Source organism: Vipera ursinii (genome assembly GCF_947247035.1).
Source record: "Vipera ursinii genome assembly, chromosome: 7".
NCBI lineage: Eukaryota > Metazoa > Chordata > Lepidosauria > Squamata > Viperidae > Vipera > Vipera ursinii.
Window position 1 is genome coordinate 74,586,061 of NC_139521.1, and position 9,660 is coordinate 74,595,720.

Sequence of the window (9,660 nt, forward strand, 5' to 3'; positions counted from 1 at the left end):
CTAGCACTGATGATGTCACCTAGTTGGGTCATGAAACGTCTGCAAGAAAACCACCCAGCTCAGAGAGCACCAAGGGACCACACAGTTCTCCTCCTCCTCCTCGCACTGATGATGTTACCTAGTTGGGTCATGAAACGTCTACAAGAAAACCACCCAGCTCAGAGAGCACCAAGGACCCCACAGTCGTCGTTGTCCTCCTCCTCCTCCTAGCACTGATGATGTTACCTAGTTGGGTCATGAAATGTCTACAAGAAAACCACCCAGCTCAGAGAGCACCAAGGACCCCACAGTCGTCGTCATCCTCCTCCTCCTCCTAGCACTGATGATGTTACCTAGTTGGATCATGAAACGTCTGCAAGAAAACCACCCAGCTCAGAGAGCATCAGGGCTCCTTCACTTCAACCCTGAGTTACAAAGATTCTCCTTTATCAGATTCAATTATTTCAAAACAGATCCAGAGATTTAAGCCACTTCCTCCCCAGCTTCTTGGAATCGTATACAGAGTTGGTTGCCTCTTTTTGCCTATCTCGTGCTCCCAAAAAAATACAGCTGGGAGATAAAGCAGCCTGGAAAAGCAACTTTTGTCTGTTAACAGAATTCACTTATCGAGGCCTAATAGTTTTGCACACGGCTATAAATAGAGGATTTGCTAAGCCGTGTCTGCTTCTGGGCTGGCGATGTTGTGAAACCGTTTTCTTCTTGCCCAGAGGCTCAAGATACTTTCCTAATATAGGCAGTCCTCAATGTAACGACCTCAACCGAGTCCAAAATTCCCGCTGCTAAGCAAGACAGTCGTTAAGTGAATTTTGCCCCATTTTATGAGCTTTTTACCACAGTGGTTAAGTGAATCACGCTGCCCTTAAGCAGATCTGGCTTCTCCCATTGACCTTGCGTGTCCAAAGGTCGCAAAAGGGGATCACTTGACTCCCAGACACTGCAACCGTCATAAATATGAGTCAGTTTGCCAAGCGTCCAAATTTTGATCATGTGACCCCTGGGGATGCTGCAACCGTCATAAGTGCAAAAAAAAACCAAAACACAAAAAACCCAGTCGTTTTACTTTTTCCAGTCCCTTTGTAATCTTGAACGGTCACCGAACAAATAGTTGTAAGTCGAGGCCTTGTAAAATCAGGAAACGCACAGTGCTGTTTTTAAAGCTTTAAAAATTGGACTGAATTCAAGTCCCTTCCTTCTCAAAATGAGGCTTGTCACACTGGTGTTTCTTTCAGCCCTGTTTTCCTCAAAGCTTATCTGAAGGGATCAAATCTACCTTCCACGGAGCTTTTGATAAATGGCCAACTGGAAATGCCGTAAATCAGATATTTTCAAACACGGGAATTCTGGCAAGGCAGCAGCTGTGCAGCTCATTTTCGGCCCGGGCAAGAATTGAATGGGCTGAAGGGTTTAATAATCCCAGACCTGTTTGTTCAGAAGATAGTCACACTATCCGCTCTAATCTCTTGTAAGTATTGTTAAGTTTCTGCGGCTATAGAAATAACAACAGGCGGAATCCTAGCCTGGAGCCCTTTGGAATTCAAGGGCATTTACTTCTGTTTAAATCTGATTTAGGTTTCTGATGCCATTGTGCAGATCCAGAGTCACTTGAGAGTTAATCTAAGACAGGGGTCTTCCAACTTGGCCCTTTTAGGACTTGTGGACTTCAACTCCCAGAATTCCTCAGCCAGCTTGCCCGGCTGAGGAATTCTGGGAGTTGGTCCACAAGTCCTAAAAGGGCCAAGTTGGAAGACCCCTGATGTAGACTTTAAAAGGAATGGACTTCAACTCCCAGAATTCCTCAGTCAGCATGCCTGGCTGAGGAATTCTGGGAGTTGAAGTCCACAAGTCATAAAAGGGCCACGTTTGAAGACCCCTGATCTAAGAGGATCACGTAACACTCCGTCCACTTTCCATGTTTTATTAAAGTTGTGTTAGATGGGACTTTTGTAATCTCACTTTTCAAAGCGTCCTGAGCTTCTTGGGTGGTTCTGCCCTTCAGGATTCTCATCCAGGTCTTCCTTCCCAAGTTCCCTCTAGGTTTACTGAAATCTTAAATTCCAAGAGGGAAAGACGAGAAACAATGGTTGGAAACTGATCAAAGAGAGAAGCAACCTAGAATTAAGGAGAAACTTCCTGACAGTGAGGACAATCAACCAGCAGTGGAACAGCTGGCCACCAGAAATCGTGGGCGCTCCGTCACTGGAAGTTTTAAAGAAGAGACTGGACAATCACCTGTCTGAGATGGTATAGGACAGGTCCTCCTGCTTGAGCGGGGGGCTGGACTAGAAGACCTTCAAGGTCCCTTCCAGCTCTATTCTATTCTATTATTCTATTCTATTCTATTCTATTCTATTCTATTCTATTCTATTCTATTCTATTCTATTCCATTCCATTCCATTCCATTCCATTCCATTCCATTCCATTCTATTGCATTGCATTGCATTGCATTGCATTGCATTGCATTGCATTGCATTGCATTACATTATATTAACTTGTATATTATATTATAGTTTGGCTTTGTTCTTTCGCTTGTGCTTGCATAGTTGAATTCCAATACAGGTAGTCCTCTACTTATGATGACAATTGAGCTCCAAGTTTCTGTCAGTAAGCAAGACAGGTGTTAAGTGAATTTTGTCCCATCTTACGATCAATATTTGCTAGAAATATAGGAAAGGTTTTTCCTGTTGAACTTCCTGCAAATGCCACATGATCTCACTTTGGAAATCAAAGCGCATCTTTGAAATAGTTTTGCAGTGGACTTTTTAAAAGTTTTCTCTTCTTATCAGCCAAGAGGCAGAGGTCGGCCAAGCTAATAAATTACCCGAATAAATCACTTTTTTTTAGTGTTCTCCAGAACAAACATTCCACGTTTACAATCCAGTTTTACAGTTTGGACACCTACATCAGCGGGACAAAAATTCTTTTAGTCACTGCGATCCTCGTTTTTCGAAAACTCCTTTAGAAAAGTCAACCAGTGTTTTAAAAACTAGAATTGCAATCAAATTATCTGAAAGCTATCCTTGGGCCTCTAGGAAGTCTCACCACTGTTTGACTTTCAGTTCGATAATTTAGGAACGTTAAGCACAACAAAAAATCAAATTAAAACAAATTTGAAAAGCAGCAGTCAGGTTGCCCAGTCAGACGAGTTTCAAAAAAAAAAAAAAAGCCTCCAGTGAGAGGCATGACTAAAATAATGTGGAAATTGATGACAGGCCCGTTAATTAAATCTGCTGTTTAGCAAAGGCCTTAATTGGTCTGTGACAAGTTCCCGGAATAAATGCAAGGAAGAGTTGATTGCTTCTCTGCTCTTATTAATGCTGCCTTCCTCTCTGTGTTTGAATAACTGAATTAGAGTCCTGCATATATAATAAATACCTTGTCATGGTTCTTGTCATGAAACTCTTCAAAAGAACTTTGAGACATTGTTTACCTTAAAGGATCTTTTATTCGAGTAGCATAATCGAATAAAACTGAATCGAAGCCAAAAACTGAATTCCCCTCCCCTGGGCACACAGTATCAAAGCACAATTCCCTCCTTCAATTAAGAGTCATAAATCACATTCCCCTATTAGCTTGAAGCACGGGTTTCCTCTCCAGCTCTCCAGCCCACTGCTCCATCAGGGCTCTGGGCTCAGTAACCTTGATTCTCACGCTAGGTTTAGTGTTGTTATGTCTAGCTGGACTCTCATTCACATCCCCCCCCTCCCAGCACCATCTAACTCTAAAAGCCAAAGGGGAAAAGATGGCTACATTTCCATCTGTTGTCAATGGAAAAACATCTGACGTTAGCAGCGTTGACATATCTGTTCTCCGTGAAGTCCAGTTACAGTATTAACGGTGAGATGAATCTGGATGTCCTCAAGAGGACTGGAATGGAAATTTGAGCTGAAACATATGAAGAACTGTTGCAGGAATTGGATGTGTTTATTTTAATGGGGGAAAAAAGGACCCGGTGTGACATGATAACAGTCTTCCAACATTTGAGGGGCCGCCACAAAGAAGGCAGGACAAGAAGCAATGGATGGGAATATCTAAAAAGTTGAATCACGGCACACTGGACCAAAACCTGTTAATCGGAGACGTTTCGTTGCTCATCCAAGCAACTCCATCGGCCGCGATAAAACATTACAGATAGTCCTTGGCTTACGATCACAACTGCAGCCCAAGATTTATGTTGTTCAGCGAGACACTTGTTAAGCGGCTTTTGCCCCATTTAACGACCCTCCTTGCCACGGTTGTTAAGTGAATCGCCGCACTTGATAAGTTAATAACACGGTTGTTAAGTGAATCTGGCTTTCGCATTGTCTGGAAGTCACAAAAGTTGATCACGTGACCCTGGGACACTGCAAGGGTCACCATATCACAAAAAGGATCTTGAGAGTTTGGAAAAAGTGCAGAGAAGAGCAACTAAGAAGATGCAAGGCCTGGAGACTAAAACATACGAAGAACGGCTGCGGGACTTGGGTTTGGCTAGTCCAGGGGTAGGCAACCTCGGCTCTTTTATGACTCATGGACTTCAACTCCCAGAATTCCTGAGTCAGCATAGCTGACTCAGGAATTCTGGGAGTTGAAGTCCATGAGTCATAAAAGAGCCGAGGTTGCCTACCCCTGGGCTAGTCTAAATAAAAGAAGAAATAGGGGAGACATGATAGCAGCATTCCAGTATTTGAGGGGCTGCCACCAAGAAGAGGGGGGGTCACGTTATTCTCCAAAGCACCAGAGGGCAGGACGAGAAACAATGGTTGGAAGCTGAACCAAGAGAGAAGCAATTCTAGAATTAAGGAGAAACTTCCTAACAGTGAGGACAATTAACCAGTGGAACAGCTTGCCACCAGAAATCGTGGGCACTCCATCACTGGAGATTTTTAAGAAGAGACTGGATAATCACTTGTATGGGATGGTATAGGTTCTCCTGCTTGAGCAGGGGGCTGGACTAGATGACCTCCAAGGTCCCTTCCAGCTCCATTCCATTATTATTATGAGTCAGTTGCCAAGGGTCTGAATTTTGATCACACGACCATGGGGATGCTACAAAGGTCGTAAGGGTGGAAAATGCTCATAAGTCACTTTTTCAGTGCCGTTGTAACTTTGAATGGTGACTACACAAAGTGTTGTAAGTCAAGGCTTGCCTATAGCAGGGCTTTTCAACCAGTGGTACGGGTACCACCTGTGGTACATTGACACCTGGCAGGTGGTACACGACCATCCTAGAAAAGTGGTAGCGGGGGAGGGGAATGAGCTGAACCGGTGGCAGCACCGCAGAAGCCTGAGCGAGAGACGGCTGGAGTTGCAGGGCTATCAGGGCTCAGCGGAAGCGCCAGGATCAGCGCCAGGATCCAGCTGGAGCTCGGCGCTGATCCCGGCGCTTCTGTTGAGCCCAGAAGAAGCGCCGATCAGCTGGAATGTTGCAGCATCTCCAGGGTCTTCTGATTTGCATTCAGATGCTGGGCAACTGATTCATGTTTATGACGGTCACAGTGTCCCAGGGTCATGTGAAGGGACCAAAACCTGCTGCAACCACCCAGCAGATGCGGGGGGGGGAATAAAAACCAAACACCCCCCCACCCCCGCTGCCAATCCTCAACAGAAATGCTCACAACCCTGAAAACCTCGGACAGGAGGAAGAGCGCCGATGGGCGGGCAGGCGGGTGTCTTGCTCGGCTGTGGCTTGGGGGGCCCTTTTTTCAGTGCCATTGTAACTTCGAACAGTCACTAAACGAACTGTTGTAAGTCGAGGACTACCTGTACTTCATCACTTTTTTCCTTTTTTGCGGGGTCATCATGTTTTGGACACCTTGCTAGGCGACTGGTGGTACTCAGGTGATGCCATATCCAAAAATTGGTACAGTGGGTGAAAAGGTTGAAAAGGCCTGGCCTATAGGTAGGCACACACACTCTGAGAGTTATTGGAATGTACCAATTCTTGCCACTCCACTTTCAGGGGTTTCCCCCCAAATGTATTGCCATACGTCGATGAAATTTTGGTCCAGTCCCCATGATTCAACCTTTTAGATACTTTTGGCCTGGGTGATTGAGTCTTCATTGACACAACGGATAGAAACTAATCATGGAGGAACCTAGAAATAAGGAGAAATTTCCTAACAGTGAGAACAATTAACCAGTGGAACATCTTGCCACCAGAAGTCGCGGCTGCTCCATCACTGGAGGTTTTCAAGACGAAATTGGACAGCTATATGTCTGGAATGGTGTAGGGCAGGGGTGTCAAACTCAATTCCATTAAGGGCCGCATCAGCATTGAGGTTGACTTCAAGGGGCCGGGTGGGTATGGACTGGGTGGGCGTGGCCTACTGGGTGGGCGTGGCTAGAGTGCGTATGGCCTACTGGGTGGGCGTGGCCAGCTCTACATCGTTCGCATCAAGGGTGCCTATGCGGGCCTGGGCAGGAGTGGGACAGATCTGAGGGTCTCTGGCAGGAGGAGGGTCTCTGGGCCAGGGCCAAGTCAGTGGGGGCCGTTCCCTCACTGTTTCCAGGATGGCTTCGGGGACCACATGAAACCACTTCGCGGGCCGTATCCGGCCCCCGGGCCTTGTGTTTGACATGTCTGGTGTAGGGTCTCCTGCTGGAGCAGGGGGTTGGACTAGAAGACCTCCAAGGTCCCTTCCAACTCTGTTATTCTGTCCTACTGGACTACGAGCCAGGAAGAACGCTGCAGTTGTCCCAAAAGCCAACGCAACCATAGGCTGCATCAACAGATAAGACTCAAGATCACAGTCATTTAGCGACTGTGCAAAGTTACAAACAGCACTGGAAAGAGCGGTTTATGACCGTTTGTCACCCTTACGACCGTTGCAGCATCCTCAAGGTCACGTGATCAAAATTCAAACACTCGGCAACTGACTCGTATTTATGACGGTTGCAGTGTTCCGGGTCACGTGACTCCCTTTCGCGACCTTCTGACAAGCAAAGTCAATGGGGAGGCCAGATGCACTTCATAACCGGGTTACTAACTTCACAACTGCAGTGATTCACGTAACTAATGGGGCTAGAAAGGTCGTTAAACGGAGCAAAACTAACTTAACAAACGTTCTGCTTGACAACAGAAATTTGGGGCTAAGACTCAGGGGTAGGCAACCTTGGCTCTTTTATGACTCGTGGACTTCAATTCCCAAATTTCCTGAGCCGGCACGGCTCAGCTTGGAAACCTCTCCCTTTCCCCTCAGCGTGGCTGGCTCAGGAATTCTGGGAGTTGAAGTCCACGAGTGGTGAAAGGGCCATAATCCCCCATGCTGGCTGAGGAATTCTGGGAGTTGAAGTCCACGAGTGATGAAGGGGCCATAATTCCCCATGCTGGCTGAGGAATTCTGGGAGTTGAAGTCCACGAGTCCTAAAAGAGGCAAGGTTGCCTACCCTTGGGCTAAGTCGAGGGCTACCTGTATTTTATATAAACAAACATTTGTTTACTTCTGCCTTGGCTGTGTGGGAAGTCAGCCCCCCAGAGAAGGAAATATTAAAAGGGCAGAATATATTTCCCTAAAGGATTTTAAAAGCAGGAACCAACCCCGCCCCCAAGTCTCTCTCTCCAATATAGAAATCAAGTCTGCAGAATTGCAGTTGTGATAATGTTGTCAGAAAGACTGGAATCGGGAAACTGGGATTAGGAGGAAAGATCCCTAGAATCCACACCAAAAATCTAAGAGGCATCAGCCACAGGGAAGCAGGATATGATCCTTGGGACATAATAGGATTAACCCACCGCCATCAGAATACCAGAAAGGCACACTCGGACTCAGGTCAAAGTTCATGCTCCAGGAACAACTCCAAACAAAAGGCTCCAGAGGATATAAAAACCCACTCCCTACATGTGCTCACTCTCTTTTCTTCCAGAGCCATTTTCCTGTCTGGCTCTCCTCTTCAATAAACTGCAACCTTCTTCCTAAAGTGGTCTCCGTGTTGTTTATTCCCAGCTTGGACTGAACCATGATGACGACTTTTCCTTCAACAGCAGTCTCACCAAGGGACCATGTTTTCGAGGATAGTCAGGGCTTTTTTTCTCATAGAACGCTCAGAACGGAGTTCCGGCACCTTTTTTGGATGGAACCTTGTAGGGTAGGGCAAGGCGGGTTGTATGACATGTGTGAGTTCCGGCACCTTTTTCTTTTACAAAAAAAAAGCACTGAGAATAGTTACTGTCGGGTGTTGGTGAACGCGGGTGTACCCGATTGGGAACATGTTATACGTTCACCATCACTGGTGTAGCTCCAGAACCCAGCTTCCGGTTTGCAATTCGCAGTTCTGGAACAGCATCGCTTCGAAGGAATCCATTTCCCTATTTGTGATCATTCTTAACTTTCATCTCTGCCCCCAACCGTATATTTGTGTGGCTGTGTTTGCGTGTGTGTGTCTTCAAGTCACTTTTTGACTCCAGGCAACTGCCTCAAATAGTGCAGTACTTTCCCATTTCTTGGCGAGGTGTTTCAGGAGTGGTTTGCCATTGCCTCCTTCTTAGGGCTGAGAGAGAAGAACTGGCCCAAAGTCACCCAGCAGCTTTCATTGTTAAGGCAGGACTAGAACTCACCGTCACTTAGTGATTGGCCCAAAGTCACCCAGCCAGCTTTCATGCCTAAGGCGGGACTAGAACTCACCATCTCCTAGTGATTCGCCGAAAGTCATCTGGCTTTTATGCCTACGCTGTGACTAGAACTCACTGTCTCCTGGTGATTGGCCCTAAGTTACCCAGCCGGCTTTCATTCCTAAGGCGGGACTAGAACTCACCATTTCTTTTACCTTTTTAAATGGAGGTGGAATCTCCCTCCATTTTTTTTCTCCTTGAATAGAAACCTTTCAGTGCCAAATGGGGATTAAGATAGATCAATACACGTCTCTCTCTCTCTGTGTATACTGTATATATTTATATATGTTACAAACTTATATACACAATATATATATATATATACACACACACACATACACACACACAAAAATATATACACACATATATATTTTGTGTGTGTGTGTGTATGTATGTATATAGATAAGGTAAAGGTTCCCCCGCACATGCGTGCTAGTCGTTTCTGACTCTAGGGGCCGGTGCTCATCTCCGTTTCATAGCCGAAGAGCCAGCGCTTGTCCGAGGCCGTCTCCGTGGTCATGTGGCCGGCATGACTAGACGCCAAAGGCGCACGGAACACTGTTACCTTCCCACCGGAGTGGTCCCTATTTTCCTACTTGCATTTTTACGTGCTTTCGAACTGCTAGGTTGGCAGAAGCTGGGACGAGGAGTAACAGGTGCTCACTCTGTTACGCAGCACTCGGGATGTATATAGATAGATAGATATAAAGATATAGATATACACATTATCAAAAAAAACCACTGTCTCGGATGGCAATAGTTGTTCTCATATTTAGAGGGTCACAAAACTGAACAATGCCATAGGTTTAAGCAATTATTTAAAAACTGTCGCATTCGTTATACAAAAAGACCATGACTTTCTTTTATTAAATGCAAACAGTCAGAAAGGCAAAGTCTATCAAACACGGTTTGAATGCAAAAACTAGGTAAGAAGTGTTTGGTGGTTTTTTGTGTTTTTTTTTACTCTTTTAATTCTTTTTTTCTTCTTCTTCTCTTTTGAGAAGAACGGTCTGCTGAAAGATATTTCGAAAAATAAAATAAAATAAAATCAACAGTCGAGAGTATGTGACAAA